At 45.6% G+C, this 20291-nt stretch overlaps 2 pseudogenes across 2 annotated transcripts; both read right to left on the reverse strand.

Moving 5' to 3' along the window:
• Nucleotides 1–11639, reverse strand: part of LOC148004563 (RNA-binding protein MEX3A pseudogene) — a 39175-nt pseudogene extending 27536 nt beyond the window's left edge.
• LOC148004564 (putative sperm motility kinase W pseudogene) lies at nt 231–19746 on the reverse strand (annotated as a pseudogene). 2 transcript variants are annotated; one of them, XR_015625122.1, is made up of 12 exons: nt 18093–19746; nt 11559–14250; nt 11280–11420; nt 10461–10587; nt 9290–9443; nt 7968–8005; nt 7182–7353; nt 6532–6739; nt 6258–6312; nt 2573–2733; nt 2070–2240; nt 231–1906 (listed from the first exon to the last, which is right to left on the reverse strand). The product of XR_015625122.1 is annotated as a putative sperm motility kinase W pseudogene, transcript variant X2 (transcript). The 2 variants fall into 2 exon arrangements; XR_015625121.1 differs by having other exon boundaries at nt 6258–7353.
• Between the last annotated feature and the right edge of the window lie 545 nt (nt 19747–20291).

Here is a 20291-nt window from a genome sequence, read left to right on the forward strand (position 1 = left end):
CCAAACTCCTGGCCTATGTCAGCTTTGATAGACTTTTCTTTGTGGTGTAACCCGTGTGTGTCCTCTTGAGCAGCTCTCAGGTCAGTCTTAAGTGCATCTCAGGGTGTGAACTCAGGATGCAGGCTTAGGGTGACTTTGAGGTCCATGCTTAGCACCAGGAAATAGGCAGCAGAAGGGTTGAGTAAGAGGCCTGGCTTAGATGAATCCCAGAGTATCATTCTTGATAAGACTCCCGGACTGACAGGTTTATTTTGGCCTCTAAGAGCAGGAAATCCAAGGTTAAATATTTCCCTGATACACTATGGGAATGGTCAGAAGTTCAGGCCTAGGAATCTGGTCTCCTGTCCCTAGTCCAGCACATAGGTAGGAGGAGAATACATTCTTGCATGCCCTGTCTTTAACGTGAACAAAGACCATGTGGTTTCGGGAACCAAGACAGTTGCTTCATGATGCTTGTGACTTGCAAGAGAAAGAAGCAGCTAGAGCCAAGGTACAGATGGAGGCTGAGGCAGGCCCTGCTTTGGTTCTGCTTCAGTCAGAGCAAGAAAGCCCTTCAGTCCAGCTGTGTGGCTACATAGGTCATGATACCTGGCACTTGACCTCAGTGTGTGTCCTACTCTTCTGCTAGCTTGTCAGCCATCCTGTGTGGTACTCAACCAATCCTGTATATTCCAGAGACTTCCCCTATGCCCTTGGTGTGCCAGTTCCTATAAGGACAAGCTATCTTGTGGCTATTCTGTTGTGGTGCAAGATGTCACGTAAAGGACTTTCCTCTTGCGAGAATTGATTCATCTGGTTCCGGTCACATTCCTGACCTGAATCCTCCATACAGAGGCAGACGTGCTCTTCCAGACTGATAGCTGACACCTAGGCTGCTTTGGGCCATGAATTCAATCACACACTCCCTCCCGTGTTCCTCTTCCTTTCATTCTAGATGTAGAGGGTGGTGTGATGTCAGTATCTTCTGGAACCACCCACGACACCACCCTAGGGCCACTGTACTGCTCTGCTGCCCTGCACTGTTATTCTACTAATGGTGACCTCCTGTGGAGTTTGACAGAGAGCATGGCAGTCACAGCACTATGGGTCATGGAGGCTATGATATGGAAATAAGAGTCTCCCATGGGTCATTTCTGTGAATGGCAGCTCCCAAATTCTAACGGGGGAATCCCTGAATGATTCTACGTAGGTGTAGTGTTGCTGAGTCCTGGACCTTTAAATAAATCTGTAAGATTCTCATGTCAGACACCTTGTCCTTGGATTCATTTCTGAGTGGTATCTGTACTGCTTTGAGCTGTGGGTTTCTGAATTTTGTAGGGGTGAATCTTGGAAATATCAGGCTCTGAGCTTTGTTTCCAGTCAAACAAGTTTTAAAAGGGCCAATAACCACAAAGGACAGAACTTCAGTTTTAATGGTAACTGTGAGGCCAGTCTATTTCCAGCCCCTTAAAGGGGTAAAAATCTTTCTTGGACTATATATCAAGTGAGATACCATCAGCACCCGACATGTCCAAAGTCAGGACTTGCAAAATTATACCAAGAAATGTATGAAAAAAGGCCTGTGGATACCTGGGCACAAGATTCCTGAACCTGCTATCCTGAACAGACAAAAGTTTCACAATCATAGTCCTGGTTGCAACAGCATCAGCCACAGGCTTCTACTGTGGAGTGGGGCCTTCTTCATAATCTAGGCTTCAGACGTAACCTTTGACCTGAGTCTGTCAGACCCTCTGTATGCTGGAAAGTCTAAGGAGACTTTGGTCCTTGCACCTTTATCCTGTGCACAAATGCTTTCAAATATTTCTTAAAGATGTGACTTGGCCTTAGATGGACCAGGCTTCTTGGATGCAGTCCATCTTCTAGGCCTGGGCTCATCAGGTAGAACAATCTCTTCAGTATCAAGAAGCTGAATGTGGAGAACAAAGCAAAGGAGACTGTGTAAATGGAGGGGATATTTTTTTCAGAAGATATGTTTCCAGCTCTTTCCCAATAGTTTTTGAACATACCAGACATCTTTGAACTCTACCAATGACTAAGAAAACCCTCATTGCCATTCCTGTCCCTCTAACCTGATGTCTGAAGAATCAGAAGCTCTGAAATGTTAGCCAAGGAGACATGCAGGAGCTGAAGGAGTTAGACAGGGAGCTTGTGTGTGCTCTATCCACTGTGTCAGCAGCAGCCTTTTTTTTGGAAAGAGTTGATTTCTGCCATGCTGCCTGTCCAGAGGCTTGCTAGACAACCTGTAGAAAATGACAGGGTTCGAGCACTCAGAAATTCTGCTGTTGGTTGCCCAGTTTTCTTCTGCATGGCCTGTACTAGGGAACAATATGACATCTCCAGGTCTTTGTTCTCCTCACTACAATGGGGTAAAAACTGGAAATATCCAGTCAGGGGTGTCCTCAAGTACACATCAAATGCCTGGTCACTTGTGGACAGACCATGACTGGGGATCAAGTTTTACAAAACTTTGAGAATGGGGTGAGCACAGAGAATATGAAGATCCTGGGTACTCAAAGGGAGAGAGACACAACTACACCTTCAGGGACCTACGCCGAGTTATAGAAAGCATCACCTGTTTTGTCAATGTACAGAAGACAGTCAAGGAGACCCACTGCACATCCTGTAGTAACATGACCAAGATTCCCCTTGGAGACTCAAAAGCTCAAGGTCTGCGACACAAATATAAACACATCCAGCGGTGAAGATGATGGACAAAGGGTTCTTTCTCCATAGCTGAAAAATGTCCAAATGGTACTTCTAAAGAATGACCACTCTACTGTGCACAGCCCAACAGTCATACAACAGAGTTTATATTTTAATGTTACTGTGTGCTCTCTATTTCCTGGTCTCATAGGAGCATCGTGAAGATATAGGGACACATTGCAGATATGCCACTGTCCAGAGTTTTCTTCGCAGAGCAGTGCCTTGCTAAAGACACAAGCAGGGCTCTAATGACCCAAAACACTTCAGTAGACTTCTTATGCCTTTTGTGCAAATGTGGGGGAGGAGGGTAAAATAAATTTTCTGGGCACTTACTTAACAAACAAAGGGTCTAGATCACCTTATTACACTTGATAAAAGTCGCCTGGAAACTGCTCATCATGAACCAGAAGAGACTCTTTCCTCCAATGACTGACAGATCTCTACTCTCCACCAGGATTGGCTTATGAGGGCCCAAAGATGTCATTGCCATCCAAGGATGATCTACTTTCTGGAAAATGAATTCTCAGAGCTGGATGGAAGGTTTATACATGATGATAAATGTTGGGAAGAAGTCTGGAGGGATCACATGACTTGGTGATACCAAAAGCAGGGCTCAAAATGGAGGCACACAATGGTCTACAAAACAGTATCCGTTGAGAATCCTAACTCATCAACCAACCCATAAAGAGAAACTTATCACACACGAGACTGTGCCTTGATCAGAAGCAGTTTGGTCCAAGATGAAAATCTGTGAGAGAGTAGTGAGGAGCAAGCCAGCTAAGCGTCCAGTTCTCGTTCTGCACTGCCACCCACAGTAGAGCAGTGTACACACAAAGCTTGACCAGTGATTCCAGACTGTGGGTACCTGTCCTGCCTCACTCTGCTCAGGTACCTTGAACTCAGGAAATCCCCACAACTCACTCAGCTTCTACTTAGGGCATATGCCAGCCGACCCCTCATTGCAACATCTTCCAAACTTTGTAATGTACCAGATTATGGGAAGGCTGGTACTTCAAAAAAAGAACATGACATAGTCTTAGAGACAGCAAGGACACATGACAGATTAGGAGGATAAAACCCTAAAAGATGACAGTTACCTACAATAAAAGGATCATTTGTGACATCCAGTAGGACCATCTGTCTTTACACGGTTGTGGGAATGCCAAAGGCTTTTAGTAGATTTGTCTTTCAGTACTGGAGTACAACTGTTTGGACTCTGCCTGGCTATGCCTGAGCCTAGCCTTTTAAAAAGGACTATTTAGGCTCCACACTAACAAATGAATTCTCCAAATCTTAAGCACCATCTTGAGCATCACACATTTGAACACATCACAGGGAATTAGATAGAATTTCACAGTTTTTTTTCTTTACTCTCGTCGGTCTCATGTCTACGAGTTTCCTTGACAATTAAGCCCATGACACAACATTACAAGTGGTCTTTTCAACTGCTTCTTGCAAGCTATGTTATACTGACTGCACATCAGACAATACAAGTGAGAGGGTCTTCACAACAACCATCTGAGAAAAATGACATAGTCTGCCTGCCTAAAGCAGCAGGGTCACTGCTAGGAACCAGAAGGAGACATCCCCAGGAAACACTGGCCAGATGCGACAGAGCCAATCTTGGTGGTTTGATAACTCATAGGGATGGAGCAGTGGTTCAGGAGTATAATGGCTTAGAAAAACAGCATTTACTGTTTTTGAATACATCTTGTATGTAGAGTTTTATGTTGATTTTCATGAATGTTCATATGTACCAAACAATAGTAAAAGCATTTAATGGCATTATGAAGAGCACATGGCATTTTAGGATGCAACCTCCAAAAAAAGTGGTAGTACCAAGCCAGATTGAGTCCACCCTTGAGACTGGGAAAGCTTAGAGTACAGCGTAGCATTCTGTGAACCCAGAGAGCATGGTTGCAGTGTAGCCACAATGTCAGCAAATGGAGGCACAGCAACATTAGAGACCACACTGACCTGTATCCCAGTGGCTGCCTATGTTAAACTCAGAGGATCCTGGGATTTCCAGGGACCAGAAAGAATCAGATATGTGATCCACGGATCTGTCTTGGGCCAGAAGAAATTGACAACCCTGCTCACATCTATGGGAGAAGGAGCCCACCTCTTCCCCGAGTTTTAAATAGACAGAACACTGCTATGAAGAGTATGGGGCGTTGCCTCTTTAGAGACATCCAGATGTCATTGCTTCATGTCCCGAGAGGATATGTTGCTCACAAAGGTAAGCTTGCAGTCATGGTCTCCCTCTATTTTGGTCTTAATAGCTAAATTCTCTGAGGATCATCATGAGAGGATCTGTCACCTCTGCATTCCCTTCAAGTGCCAGCTCATCATCTGGACCTCAGAGAATTGGGAGATGGATTAAGTGCTCTAAATAGTTTGGAGGTGAGATCTGGGCCATGTCCGGAAAGAATGGGGTGTGAGTTACTGCCTTTTGCAATGGATGGAATTGCTGCTTTGGCTCACCTCAAAAGGCCAAGGACATGACGGAGAAGGTGTGAAGACTTACATGGTGGAGAGATATCCTGAGATATCATTCCCTTGTCTACTATACAGGGAAACCATACAGAAGGAAGAAGATGTCCACACGGCTCACAGTAAAGCCTGCTGTGACAGGCCTAGTTGTGAAGTGAAGTGGGCTCATTCTAGAGTTGTTAGGACACTGGGCATGGCCGACATCTGCCCATGTTACACAAGAACGAAGCCTGATGTGACAAGTCTAAATGTGCAGCAAAGCAGGCTTACTCTAGAATTGTTAGGACACTGGGCATGACCAAGAACTTTCCCTGTTACACAAAGAGAGTGCTATGAGTTGGAAGATATGGAAATTGTGTCAAGGTGATGGCTTTGAGAATGACTGAAATGGCTGTGTCTGGGGAGGAGACTGTTTTACAAAATAAGCCAAGAGGAAGGAATGATCCTGAGTCTGTGGCCTGTCAAGCAGGGATTCAAATGTGGCCCTTTCCTGTGAGACTTGATGAGTTTCACTGTTGTTGGGGCAGTCACTGTCAGGAGAGACCTCAGAAGGGCCTTGGTTTCCCCTTCACACAAGGACACAGTGTATTACTTAACTCAGTCATGGACAGACATGGGTACATTTACCAAGACACAACCAATACGCTGTTCTTCCATATATCAATAATTTAGAATCATTGAGTTGTTATTCTAGTCAGTATCTAACTCACACCTGCATCACATAGGATAAAGATGTACAGGGAACATCCCTTACAACAGTTGCAGGGAGAGTGGTGGCTCTTGTCATTTGCAACAATGTTTCCAACCTCACTTGCTTACGATGTGGTACAATCAAAGACTCAGCTCTAATTACAGGGACCTCAGACTGCTCGTAACAGTTTCTTTTTACATGAAATAGATACATGCCCTCCATGCCTCCTGAGAACAGAACCTCAGGACATCAGCTATGTGTGGTATGAGAGGCAGGACTGAGCTCCACTTTGTACCCTCTCCTCTCAGAGTTGTTTGGAATCCCAGTATCTCAGCAGCAAAGACTAGGTTTCCTAAGATGATCATCTTACCTGCATCTAATAGATGAGGTCCATAGTGATGGTCCATTCTGATTGCAAGGGGAGACTATGGAAAGACCATAAGAATGGCAATCTCAATCTTGTCCTTCAGATTTGTGGAGAACCTCTGAGAGCCTCATGTCAACAATCATCCTAACTGTAACACCTTCACTCATCTTCTGGGAGGTAGGACTATATAGATTTGTTAGTGATGCCTAGAAGACAGAATTGGAAGCGTTATGGTGTTAGCCCTCAGACCCGTTTCCTTCTGTGGACTCCCTTCTACCTTGTTGTCCTCATCTCAGAGGCACATTGATCCTTGAACAGGTTGTTGGTTATTTACAGTAGATGGAGGTCCCAGCGAGAAGTCACGTGTTTTTCAAAGCATCATTTATCCATCTCAAACTCTCTGTCACAGTCAGAGCTTGGCCTTCACTCTTTTGACGCTTACTCCAACTTCTTCACTGAGTGCAGCACACTAGAATAGGCATGACCTTTGGAGAGATGTGGTATATTAAATGTTAAAGGTGGAGATGGAAGACAGAAAACCCAACATGGGTCAAGATCATGTGAGAAAATCCCGCCCTTTGCTTTCTGGACTCCCACCTTCTACAGAAGTTGTGAATGATACTAACAAGAAAGGAATGAAAACAAGTCCTGTTCTAAGTTTTAAGTTCCTTCTCACCACTGAGTTAAGATTGGGTTACTGGCTTGGACTTCTCACAGGATAATAAGAGCACATTGTGTATGGACTCTGGGTACCCTTGTGTGGTCTTACACATCATAAAATGTTACAGAAGGAATGTCTTACCCATAAAAAGTTCTGGCAAAATAAAGGTAGAAAGAACAGTGGCAAATAAAGTACTATGCTAAGAGTCGATATGACTTAACGTTAGAGAACTAAGCTGAGAGATTGAGGATCTCCAAATCTACAACCAAGACAACTCCAGTAGACAGAGAAGATTGTGTTGTTGCGACGGGTATCCAAAGAAGGAGAACAGCACATCTGTGGGCCAATGCCTAGGCTCCTACTCCCGAGTCCAGTCAAGTATTTCTCCAGCATGTACTGGCACAGCCTCAGATCCTTCAGGTTCTTCACCTACAAAAGCTTTTCCAATAATAGGTAGTAGAGTTCAGTTACTAGGTCCTTTATGAGTTTGAGAAAGACCTCACTTGAGTTAAACTTTGACCTCCACAGGCTCTCCAGGAAATATACATGCTACCTGCCCCCACATGCATGGACACACACACACACACACAGAGGGAGAGAGAGGATGGGGAGGGAGGGAGAGAGAGATAGAGGGGGGGTAGGTAGAGGGAGAGGAAGAGAGAGACAGAGAAAGAGAGACAGAGATAGAGCAAGGGAGACACAGATGTATAGACAGACAAAGAGGCAGCTAGGCAGTAAGAAAGAGAACAGGAGAGAGTCAGAAACAGATGCCAAGAATGAGAAAAAGACAGAACAAAAGATATAAAAACAGAGAAGAGAGAGAAGAGACAGACTACAGACAGGATGTAGGGGAGAGTGAATAGGTAAATGAGAAATATGTGAATAATTTAAAATGCTTTGCAGGGCTACATGTTCTCAGTGCCCACACCATCTGTTTAAATTAGGGTAAGGTGTATAAGCATCATACATACCTAGTAGCACTGATTTGGACTTACTCAAAGAAGCACAATCTAGCTGCCATAAATGCCATGAAAGCCCGACAAGTTGCTAACCTTTATTGGTGGGAGGAGCTCCACAACTGTCAAACGACCTGGCAGAGGAAACAGAAAAAGAAAAAGATCAACCTGAAGGCCAACAAGTCTGCTGTGAAATTTTTATCTCTGCCTAGAAAGTACTAGTCAATGACACAGTACATACATCATAGTGTTGAGCTGATGGCTGAATGGAAACACTGTCAGGTATAATATGGGGAGAAACTGAGAAGGCCAGAAAGGACACTCTACAAGATGTCAGCTTTGACCCTAGGTAAAATGAGAAGCTAAAGCCTCTAGTTACAAGTCTGACAGTTTTCAATGTTGAGCGGCGAGGTGGCCACTGGGAGAAATTCATGATCTTTATTTATAACTGTCAATTAGTACAGGAAAAGTGACCTGGAGGGAGAGTCTTCACAAAGGAATCCTCTAGATGACGTTCTCCTGTGAGCAAGTCTGTAGAGAATCGATTTCATGATCTTAAATGACATGGGAAGTAACAAGAACTTTAGCAGTGCTATTCCCTAGGCTTAGGGAAAGACTTCATAAGAGCAGAGGCCTTTAGATGAGCACTAGCAAGCAAGCCTACATGCATGCATTAATTTCTCTACACTCCTGCCTGTGGATAGAACATGGGTAGCCCCTTTATAGTGCCTTGGCTACACTGTGCTAATGCAGTATACCAGGAAGTGTTAAGTCACTGGATTGAAATGAAACTAAGAATATTTTGTTTCAGATAATCACACTGACACTTAAAAACAACAACTCAGACAACAGTGGAAGTTATCTGGTGGTTCTCTTAGTCAGTCAAATTTATCAAACAGTAGCTCCCAACTCCTGCTCGGTGGGACCAGGTGGGCATGGCTTCACTCCCTATGAATGTCTGATCTCCATTCGTATTCTAAGAACCGCATTCAGGGTGTCCTCTCAAGGGTTAGAGAGACTCTGTCAGTGCCTGTCATATGTCAGATGACAGCAGAGAGGAGTTGTCAGAACTCTGAACATCTCTCCACTAATGACCTTCTAGGAAGTACCAATAATGTCAAGAGGCATTCTGATAATAAGCTCATTGCTTCCCCTGTGCCACCATGTCCCTGAGAGACAATTAGTGAGCAGCATCCTTCCTAAAGCATGGGGGGAGAGCAAGAGAAGAAGGCACTCTGCAACAGTTGGATACACAGATTTCCCACATTTAAGGAATAACCAATAACACAAAACGCCATCACATTTGCTCTTGGACCTTTTCCAAGCCCTAACCAGCAGAGGAATTCTAGATCTTGGCACTGAAATGGATGACCTATATGACACTTGATGGTGGCAACCAGGGAAGGGAGGGGCCATACCATGTTGACCAGATATCCACACTGCAGATGCTTGTGACGATGCAGATGAGGTTGCTTGACACATTGTTGGTGCCCTCCTGTCTGCAGACACAGGCTTATGTTTGGCCTCCCTGGTAGCCACATTGAGCAACTTCTTGTGGGAAAGCACCAGGATCTGCAAGGGACAATTGAGAGTATGGAATACCATGGGATGATAAGGACAGAGTCCCCACTACTTCTTCACATAATGACAATGTACTGGGACACTGGAGAAAAGATGTGTAAATAAACGAGAGGGTGAGCATCCCAGGAAGACAGTCACAGGGATCAAGTGCCCAGAAGTAGAGGACAGCAGAGGGTGTGTATATGGTAGATCTTTAGAGGATATTCCCATGTTCCTACACAATCAGGTCAGTTCTGGTATTGAGTATTTAGTTCTAGTATTTAGAAAAGAATCAGAAAAGATTTAATCAAAGAAAAGTGTTTTTCTGTGCTGATAACTAATCACAAATTCTACGGTGCTGAAGGATACAGGGATGACTGTGTCCAGTGGCCCCATCTTGTGCTGCTTCTAGGCATTACAGAAGACCAGCTATTCAACACACTGTGTTAGTCAGATTCCCGTTTTACAGCACTAAGCACCCTTTATATAAAAGGAAGCTGGATCCCAGAAGTCATCAGAGTGGGAGAACGTTCCTGAAGTGGTAGGCAGGACTGCAAACTGACCAGTGAATATCGGAGTGTTCAGGGAGAGCATTCATAACCTATGATGTTCAAAGAGTGAGGAGAAATCGGACCACACCAACGACCCTGAAGTGTCTGTTCATGGGACACGCCACCCAGGGAGCCCTCAGTCTCTATCAGCACTTCAGGGCTCTATTCATCCTAGGCCTACTAATTTGATGCTGGAACTAAAGGAACTTTGGGAAGTGGGTTGAGATCAATCACATAGTGAAAAATCCACATGGGACCTCCCCATCTTCCTTTCCCTGGACTTTCCTTTGAAGTGTAGACACGGTCCTCTGTGAGACAGAATGTTCCAGGAGATTGAAAAGTGTATTTTTTCACATATTGAACTAGATTTTTAAATCAATAGCAGCAGTAGCTACAATTGCAGTTCAAAATCAGAGGTCAAGCGGTTTTGCCTTCACTGAGAGATCAGGTCCAGACTTTCAGGTCAGACTCTGCTCACCAGTGACAAACGGAAGGACTTTGGTGCACAGCCTCGGGATTTGGGCTCCAGGCTGTGTTGCCTCAGTCAGAAAAGCATCATGGCCCTCGACTGCTTCATTGGATGTCAGAGTCATAGTTGGTGATATCTAAAAAGAGGACAGGGACAGAATGTAAGAGAACACAGGATTTGGCTAGGTCATTCGACCTGTAACAACCCAGTGTGTTATTTGTATAGCTAAGAAAATTCCTGGACAGTAAGAGGGTGTGCTGAGGGAGACTGAGTGTCTGCATGGGAGATAAAGCCAACTACAGTGCTGGTGTACAACCGAGGTTCAGGATTACCTCTGGTGACAGTTTTTATCTGCACTCCTTACCGGCTTAGAAACTGACATGCAAAATCAACGATGGTTAGCCACATGCAGCAACATGGCTGTTGTTTCTGGGATTCCTACACTGTCTCTCTATCAGGATGGCCTCCTCACCTTCTGACAATCCCACCACCAGCAGTAGTGCACACTTCAGGCCTTTGGCAGGTAGCAATACCCAACACTCCCAGGGTCTGTGATGTGCGTGGAGAACAGCATTTCATTAAGAGATGAAACACAATAAATGTCCTTTTAGGGTGTCCATAAATATCTATGACAGTATCACAGACACTTGTCAGGTCTTGATGGCTGCCTGTCACATGGCTGCCATTGCCTTCCTTCTCATGCCTTCTTTCTCTCCAGGCTCAGCTCGACAGAGCTGTCTTCTCAGGGACAGTGTTTCCCAACAACCTGTACAAGGATGGGAACTGACAGTTTTATTACTGTTTTTACCTGTTTTGATGCAGACTTACCTCACCACCTCTGTCTTCCTGGATGTCCTGGACTCTGCCAGAGTGTCAGCTCCTTGGGCACAGCTTGTTTGTCACACTAATGCCACTGGGATCTGGCTTCTCCTGAGAGCCTTACACGTCACAATGCTTACTGAATGGCAACTGACAAAAGGACAGATGACACCAATTCACATAGACAGTTTACAAGCTGTGCTCACATCTACAGTGAATCTACATCCTTACTATTTGTGGGTAAGAATGACAGGACTGTGGAGAGAGTAATGGCTTCCATGATAGTACCTGAGGACTGGAGCCGGCAAAGTCCAGGACGTGAGGAACAGGTTGCATAGCAAAAACGTGGAACCCAGCTTTCTCAGACATCCCACAATTTGAACACCATCCCAAGTAAAAGCAGTGGTAGTGGTCAATGGTCCAGAGCCAGTGACTGACCTACAAGAGGCCTTCCTCTGTGCTCTTCAAGTCTCAGGACTGGGAAGCAAGGCTGGGGAAGATCAGGGAGAAGTTGTTGTCATTGGCTAGCAGGGCTGTCACTAGGAAGACACCAGAATAGAATGAAGGTCTGAACAGGGCCTCAGGGATTGTACCATGTAGCTTCCAGGTACAGTTGTGGCCCCACATCACTTTTGCCTGCAGCCTCCCACGGTCACATTCCTCCTCTGCTTTCTGTTTCCTTGGTGACAGAAGGCTAGGTCTCCTACATGCACAACCATCATATGAGCTTGAAGGGCAGAACAACCTTGTCAAGGATACATGGGCTTAAAGAGGAGATGGTGACAACATTGCAGCTTGAACTGAAGGCAAACAGATCCAGCTACACTGTTCATGTCCAAGTTCACTCATACAGGCATTAGAGTGTTCAGCAGCCTCCCTTGTCTTCGGGCTCCACATCATGGCACCCTGTGTTCTATATGTACTCGGGCGTTCCTCTTGTATCTTTTTGTCCTAATGAGGACAAACTTCATTCCTTAGACCCCAGAGTCCATCCAATGTACTGTACATTCTCGCACACTGAAGTCCTCCAGAGCGTGATTCTGGACAGAATTCCTGGAGAGGCCTCAGAAATCTCTGTACAGTCTTGGCTTCTGATCACCAGAATATTAATTTGATTGGATCAGAGTTCCAAATATCTGTTTTCTTCTCTTGACTCAGTTGAAGAGTACGGGAACACAGAATTAGCAGAGTGTTCCAGGCTTTTTAAGAAGTCTGTAGGAGCTAACCTGTTCAAGCTCCCTTAAAAGACAATGACAATGGGAAGGAGGAGGCCTCCTTGGCTTTCCTGTCTGCAGGGTTTCTCAACAGGGTTTCTCAGGAGTGACCTTCACTGATAAAGGTTATGTTTGGTTTAGCAGGAGGTGACCCTCAGGGCTCCTGATGGGGTTACAGGTCACCAGAACACCTGTCTCTTTGTCCATCATAACTTTTGGCCTCTAGTGGTTTGGCAGTGTCCCATGCTCTCAGGAAGTGTTCTAGTACTTGCAGACAGCATGTTTCACAGTGATTCAGGCCTTTGATGTTCTCTTTCAAACTGGGTGCCCTTCAAGAGTTCAACATATGTGCATGCTCTGGGCCTCTTCCTTCCTGATGAAATTCTCTACTCAGGAAAGATTCTGGTACAGGCAGACATACTATTTCACAGTCTTTCGAGCTCAGAGGTTCTCTCAGAAAAAGCATGACTTTTAAGTGGTCGGGATATATACACTATTTTTCTCATTTGGGCACCAATGTCCACATGGACAAGACTATTTCATTTCCTGGGTAATTACACAGAGTGAGGGATCTTTCAGTGTACCCCAGAAACTTACTACTCCCCTCTTCTGGTCAGATGCATCGTCCATCCAAACCTGGTGGATTCCTGCGTGCTGGTGTTGACTCATATCCAGAAGGAACACTCAGCTCTCACCCTTGCAGTCCACCTCCTTTGAGGCCTGAGCCTCAGTATTAAAAGGGGACTCATTTTTTTGCATCCAGCATCCTACTCTCATAGTCCTCATGTCCTTAGTGTTCCCGCAGCGACATTAGCACAGTGTTGGGGCAGGCAGGTTGGTTCACATGGAGGTAGGGGAATCCTCACATCATTGTTAAGGGCAGAATGGCACTGTTAGGTAGTCTATTGGCTCAAGTGCTTCTGCCGTAGATATGGACAAACACAGCTGCTCAGCCCATCCTGCAGCTGTCACAGGATCTTCCAGAGACTGTCCATCCTGAAGGTCCATACGGACAAATGAGGACATGGAGGTCCAGATCGACTTTTCAAATGTGTTCCATGAATTGCAGAACAAGATTCGATCAGAGCATGGGAAGGAAAGGTCTTCATGTGGATAGGAGATAGAAGGAATTGGAGAATGAAGATAAACGAGGACCAGCTCATGTATCCTATCAGAATGAGTGTTATTTGCTCTTGAGGTACAGGGATCGAAGGCTACTGCTCACGTCTTCTTGCCTGGTTTCAGATGGTTTGGGTGGCTACCAAAGAGGCCCTGTTCTTGTGAATCAAGTTTGTGTGGAGAATCCTCTATCATTATGTACATACCTCATTAGGGGATAGGATGTTGTTTTACTGTTTGGGCGTACGGAACTAAAGTGTGGGAACCAGTCTCTCCCTGGTCTACAGATGCTGGTGTCCATTCTTGGCAGATGCTCCACAGTGATACAGGAATGACAGAGCTGAGGCCCTTGGTGTTCTTCTGAGCTGCAGGGAGACTTTGAGGGGGCCCATTAGATAGTTGACCATTGTTCCTCTGCCAGGCATAGATCATCACTATAGATTCTATATGGACACTTGTACCTGAGAACAGCAGTCTCTCATTTTTTCTGCATACCTTGCTCAGGTAGGAGGATTTTAGTTTGTGTTTTCAGTCCAGTGTTGCTAATTTGAGTTGGGATCCTTAGCAACAATGAGCCACTTTCCTTGGATCCTCAGGAATCCATGACTGTCCTGGCCTCAAATGCACCATTATCTGCAGGAAGGAAGCTGAAGGAGGGAAAGAAATTAGTTGTGAGGGTGACTTAAACCCAGGTCCCCAGGACAATGGCAGAATCATCCTTTCTCAGAACCTCCGACTGAATGAGACCTCCCTTTGTAGATTATAACTAGGGGAACTGCAAAAGCACTCAGGAGGGAAGGACACTAGAGCAAGTACAGAGAAGGGAGAAGTTATGGATCCTTTCCCATTTCCTGAATGACTAAAGACTGCACTTGAGAGAGCCAGAGGCCATGAAGAACTGCTAAGGCCATTGACTGCTGGATGTCAGCATGTTGTGTATCAGGAAGCTAATGGATCAGCATGTCCTTTAGGGTGAGAGGGAAGAGTCCACATGTGTTGTTGGGCTTTGTCTCATGCTGACTCTGGGATACAGAGAGTGCAGACACTCTATGTGCTGTCTGAAGTTAGGTTCCAGAGGGACTCTATTGACCATCATCTGCAGATAAACACAGCAGCTACAAATCCTAGAACTTAAACAAATGGAGGATAGAATTGATGAGGAGATGGTGAGTGGCTGAGACACCTAATAGATACCCGAGTGAAAGTGTGACATAAGACAAATTCAAGTTTTCCACAGATCCAAGTGACAGGACAAGTGCACACCCTGATGTGACTGACATGCCAGAAAGGGATTGCCCCTCCCCATATGGGTTGGACACTTTCCTGGAAATTTGGTCAACTTTAGGCCATTGGGATGGAAATATTTGTTTACATTATGCCACTGTCAGATTGTCCACTGCATTTATAGTACCTTTTCATGATTAATGACTAAGTGTGTAGGGATGTATGGATGGTAGCTCATCTGGCAGTAGGAAAGAGGTCAAGGAAATCATTGTGAAGAAGCCAGTAAAGAGCACCAGTCATGACCTCTATTCTTGTTTCTGCCTCTAAATATCTACCTTCAGTTACTATGACTTCCCTCATAACAGTTACATACATCAGTTTTAAGTTACACAACAGTTTCCTCCACAGCCAAGCAAGACCCGCTGCTCTCTGTTCCTGGCAGCAATGAAGACAAAAACATTTGGTGAACACTTGTTGGACTGTGGCTCCAGCTCAGGGCAGCCTATTCCCAGAAGACTCATAGTAGCTTCCTAACTTACTGAAAATTCTCAGCTGGAGAAATCTAAGGAGACCAGGGATAGATGGTGAAACGTGAGAGAAAAAGCCAAGTCAGTATAACTGGCCGCTTTTCAGCTATACTTTAGAGTAGAAAGATATTCCTGTAACACTGAAAATGTTGTCTCGAGGTTATGGAGCCTTTGATTTGGATAGGAAGGGTGTGCATGCACACACACACACACACACACACACACACACACACACACACACACACACACACAGATCCATAGAGGTGCCTGGTGACACTTTTTACTTAGAACCATCACTGAGTTTGAAACACCTACAGGTGCATGTGAAGGAAGGTCGGGGCCTCTAGACTCTGGGATGCCACCATGAGCCCCATTTCTATTTGACTCTGTTCGTCCCACTGTTCTCTTCACTATCTTGTCCTTTCCAATCCTCAGGACTCAGGAGAGTGCACCCCTCAGGTCTTTTCCATGTGTGGACCTTCAAGACTGCGAGAGCCTGAAAGTCAAGAGGAATTTCAGGAGTTTTCACCTAAAGGAGAAACTTACAGTTTATTCTTAAGTGACTCAAAACACTGCACTATCAGAAAAAGACAACATCATATGCATCATATACAGAGATTGATGCTGGCTGTAGGTCACACAGCTTCCGCCATGGCCCTCTGTGCCTTCTATTAGTTTCTTCCAGGGTCTCTCCTGCTGTAACTCTCACAAAAGTGTCTCTTCTGATGCCCTGGACTACCATGCATGCTCTTTGGTCTCTTACCAAGTTAGTTGTTTTCATGCAGAACTACACCATCATTTTTGTCTTCCCTATTTTCCTGGATTCTGCCAGGTTGTCTGCTGCTTGGGGACAGATAGGTCTTCAGGCCTAAAGATCCCTGGACTCAGCAGTGAGTGAAGGCTTGGGACAGAGCACGTTTTTATTCAATGACTTCTGACTGGATAACTGATCATAGCATGACACAGAGTAAACCTAGAGCACAGGATTGAATCTCAGATCTCATTTTGACACTGGAAGACTTGTTCCAGTTAGGAAAGAATGACGTGAGGCCTATGAAAGAAGACTTAACTCTAGCAATGAACTGGACACACAGATGCTGTAGGGGAAGAACTTGAACAGGCTCCGCCCAGAATGCAAAGAGCAAGCTGGATGGCTAGGACACTGAACCCTAACCATGACGAAGAGCCCACACCCCATGGAGCCAAAATCCCATGGAAATGCAGGGACATATGTCATGAGGCTAACCTCTGACAAATGAGGAGAGTCCCAGCTCTAGGCTCTTCAGATGTGGAAGAGGACTGAGTGTCAGAAAGATGGCAAATGCTTAGGGAGCAACCCTTCTAGTTTCCCAGGCTTAGCCGCTTTGAGGTTCACTCACAAGTTTTGCATCTTTCTTGGACACAGTGAGAGAGATGTGCTGGGTGCCTACTCTTATCCTTCCCACAGGAGAGCAGGTCACACAGGCTGAGTGATCTCCATGATAGAAGCACTGTGTTTTGTTCTCTAAACCTCAGTGTGGGGTCCTTCAGCCCAGCACTGAGACTCACACCAGACATGGTAGACAGAAGTCTGGACTTTCCAAAGCTGGAGCACTTTTGGAATATGGTGCACAATCACATCCTGGAGGCACTTAAGCTCTCACCTCTGAAGCCCACTTCCCATGTCCCTCAAGTCTGCTGCTGTCTGCTGCATACAGTGCCCCAAGCCTACCACAGTAGATTCTCAAGAGGAAGGCTAGTTCAAGGAAATTCGAGCTTTAGAGTGAGACTGCAGTGAGCTTGGTTTCTATGAGATACTGGGAAGGTGTGTCCTAGGTATGTAGCACATGTGGGAACGTGAACAGAAGTCACTTTGAATGCCCAGTGGCCTGACCAGGAGCTGACCAAGCCAGCACATGCACAGAATGCCTAGCGAAAGCAGCAAGAACAGAGCTATGGAGGGAAACTTCCCATTTCTGCTCCTTGTGAACTTTGGAGCAGGTATTTGTTGTACTAACAGGGAGCATAGGTCTCCTTGTTGGTAGCATAGCAAATGATTGGAGGAAAAGAAACCTAGGAGCCCACAGGTCAGTGTCCCGGGACATTCAGTTTGAGGTTTAGTTGCCTGGAGCCTGGTAGGAAGGAAGATCCCCTACCAGCTATTCAGCCCTGGTTAGTAGATGGTAAGAAAGACTAGCATGACACTGTACGACCAGTCTCTGAATGCCAGATTGGAACTTCTGGTGACACTGACCCCTCTCTGCTGCATGAAGGATACATAAGAACTGGGTATCCACAGCTGAATCCCAATGTATTCATTCAAGCAGCATTGTCAGACCTCACAGGACTCAGTACACTCCACCTGTCCAGTTCAATTGTAGGGAGACATGGAGGTGGCCCCTTAGTACTTTGACCACTGTCACTCTGCCAGGCACTAGGTCCCCAAGCAGAGTCTCTATCTGAATATGTTCCCCATAGAGAACAGCCTTATATGCCCCCTTTCAGACTGGCTGTACCCACAATCACTTGCTGATTATAGCTAGTTCGTTTACATCAGCACCACCTAGGCATTCTCCAAAAATATTTCTTCCTCAGATGGTACGGAAATGAGCAGGGTTTTATCCAGCTGGAGTAGACATACTTCTCCCCAACCCAAGAGACCCCATGTATACTCTTCTGATATTTCCAGTGAGAATACATGAATAAAGACAGAGACAATAAAATTCAGAGTGGAGATGCACCCTCCCACATTAGCTTACCTTTTATATGGTACTGCTTGCTGCCTTTTTCAGGGGGGCCACTCTCTTGGAGGATCTATGCTGGGGTTTTTTCTTTGGAGCCCGAGGGAGGCAGCAAAGTCTTGAAAAACAGTCCCTGATTCCTTTGCGGAGTCTCTTAAACCATCCCATCCTCTGAGGGGGAGATGACGTATTCATCTCAATGTCTTGCTTATGTGGCAGGATTATTTCAACTTCCGACATGTTGTTGCAGACGCACGGGCAAGCCACAGGTGTTGAGTGGAGGGCACGGGTAGAAGTGCTTCTCTCCTTCTTAGGATAGTATACCGCAATGGGAGGCATGGAGACACACCTGCTCATCTTGAGTCCTGATAGAATCAGGTCAAGAGGATTCTGTTCTCTTGAGGGAGGTCTGTGGTGGAGGCCAAAGATGGGCTCACTGGCCCTTCTCCTGAGAGGAAGGCCAAAGACAGAGGGATGTGCTGGTGATGGGGGTGGCGGAGGGCACGGATCCCTAGGCTTGGCTGGAGTGATATATCCAACATCAAACCCTTTGCTTACATGATCTTTTAAGCTCAAATATGCCCCCATTGGTTCATCGTATCTTTTCTTTTGGAGGGATTCCAAGATGTCCTTGGCTTTATACCCCATTGCACAGAGCATTTCTATAATTTTGTAATCTGGGTCAGTCTTGGGCAGGATTTTAAACTCACATTTCTTGATCCATGGGTGATTTTCAATTTCCTCTACAGAGGGCCTCATATCTGGGGAAACTCTCAGAATTTGATGTATCAGGTTTTCGAGTTGCCCAGACAGGTGAGTAGGAATGGTATAGGTCCCCGTTGTAATCCTTTCCTCAACATCATTGATGGTCTTTCCTCTGAAGGGTAAGTAGCCAGTGGTAAAGAAATAGAGCACCACCCCCAAACTCCACACATCAGAACTCTTGCCATCATATGGCTCCCTTAATACCAGTTCTGGGGCATTAAAGTCCCTGGTTCCACATTGCCTACTCAGTAATGTACCAGGTTTGCATTTGATGGCCTGGCCAAAGTCGATCAGCTTAATATTGCCCTCTCCATCTATCAGTATATTCTGTGGCTTGATGTCGCGATGGACAATATCCAGGCTATGGCAATATCTTATGGCAGATACGACCTGTCCGAACATTTTCTTCGCCTTTTCTTCTGGCAATGGGCCCTCCTCACTTATTAGTTTTCCTAAGTTGCCTCCTGGAGCATATTGTAATATAAAATGAACTCCGGTCCCTGTGATCAGGACCTCATATAAAGAAATTATATTCGGATGGTTCAATGACTCCAATGTGGTCATTTCAGACAGGATCCCCCTGATGGTGTCCTTGCTGATCTCTACCGTTTTGATGGCAACCAGGGCCTGCGTTCTCCGGTGCCAGGCCAATCTCACCCTGCCATATGAACCCTGTCCAAGAAAGAAAACCACCCTATACTGACTGCCCAAAGTCTTCTTAATAGAAGTGATGTCCATTCCCTTTGATCTGGTGAACACAAGTTGTGAGGTACAATAACCTGTCAACTAACAAAATACAAAGCTATCAAGGAGTCCCACAGGTCAACATTAACCGGCTCCCCGGTCCTTATGGACAAATTCAACAGGCTGGTCCACTGTCTTATACAGAGGACACTCATTCTTACATCACAGTGGATCTTTGTGAGGTCACAGCATGAAATGCACCAAGCAGAGAAGGCTGTAAACCATAGTGGCTGTCTCCACTCTGGGCCTCAGGGAACTTTCCATTCTTGTGAAAAGGAAACTAGCCTCTCTGAGCTTCTTCTTCAGCAGATCAAAGAGTCAGTATTTACTGTTTAGCAATTACAGGCAGTACTGTGCTGCACAGGGAAGTGCATTAAAGCTGCAACCTGAGAGAGACTTTGATCACCTCCCCAGCTGCTCTATTGGCTCCTGAGGCTCCAGTTAGAGGAGCAGCACCTGGGAAGTGCATTGAGGGCCCAATATCAGATCGATTACTTTGTCGTCCTCACACTATGTATGGATGCATTCACTCATTCATTCACTCATTCACTCATTCATTCATTCATTCATTCATTCATCCATTCCTACTTATTTCCAAAAGGAAGACAGAATGACGGTTACTCAGACAGGTCAGAAGCCTCTCTGCAAGGAAGGGGAGCTGATAAATCATCTAAAAGGAATGAAGCACTGGGGACTTGAGAGCAGGAG

This window comes from Rattus norvegicus, chromosome 7 (genome assembly GCF_021556685.1).
Source record: "Rattus norvegicus strain SHRSP/BbbUtx chromosome 7, alternate assembly SHRSP_T2T, whole genome shotgun sequence".
Taxonomy (NCBI): Eukaryota; Metazoa; Chordata; class Mammalia; order Rodentia; family Muridae; genus Rattus; species Rattus norvegicus.